Source organism: Pinus tabuliformis, chromosome 1_2 (genome assembly GCF_031772625.1).
Source record: "Pinus tabuliformis cultivar Carrire ecotype Pingquan chromosome 1_2, CPIR1, whole genome shotgun sequence".
Classification (NCBI taxonomy): Eukaryota; Viridiplantae; Streptophyta; class Pinopsida; order Pinales; family Pinaceae; genus Pinus; species Pinus tabuliformis.
In genome coordinates this window covers 2102257-2102587 of record NC_142298.1, presented here as the reverse complement: position 1 = coordinate 2102587, position 331 = coordinate 2102257, and positions in this window count along the sequence as shown.

The following is a 331-nucleotide window of genomic DNA, read 5'->3' as shown; positions in this document are numbered from 1 at the left end:
AGAGCTTTGGATTATAGGGTTTCGCTGCTCCCAACAGGTCATCACGGCATTTTCGCTATAACGTTTTTTTTGCGACGTTTCAGAAATTGAAAAAAAAAACCCATTTGAGAAGAATTGGCGCTAAACCTGGGGTCCCGAATTTCAGATTATTTTAGCGAGATATTTTCGGCGATATGATCTGCCGAAGTTGGTCTTTTTGCAGACTCCTGAATTACACTCAAAACAAGTGACCTGGGAAAGCGGTCATAAATTTCTTTCTGAGCATCGGGTTGAAATTGCGTAAGAAGGTACAGAAAGAGGACGGGAATTTAGTTTCTGTTTATATATTTTT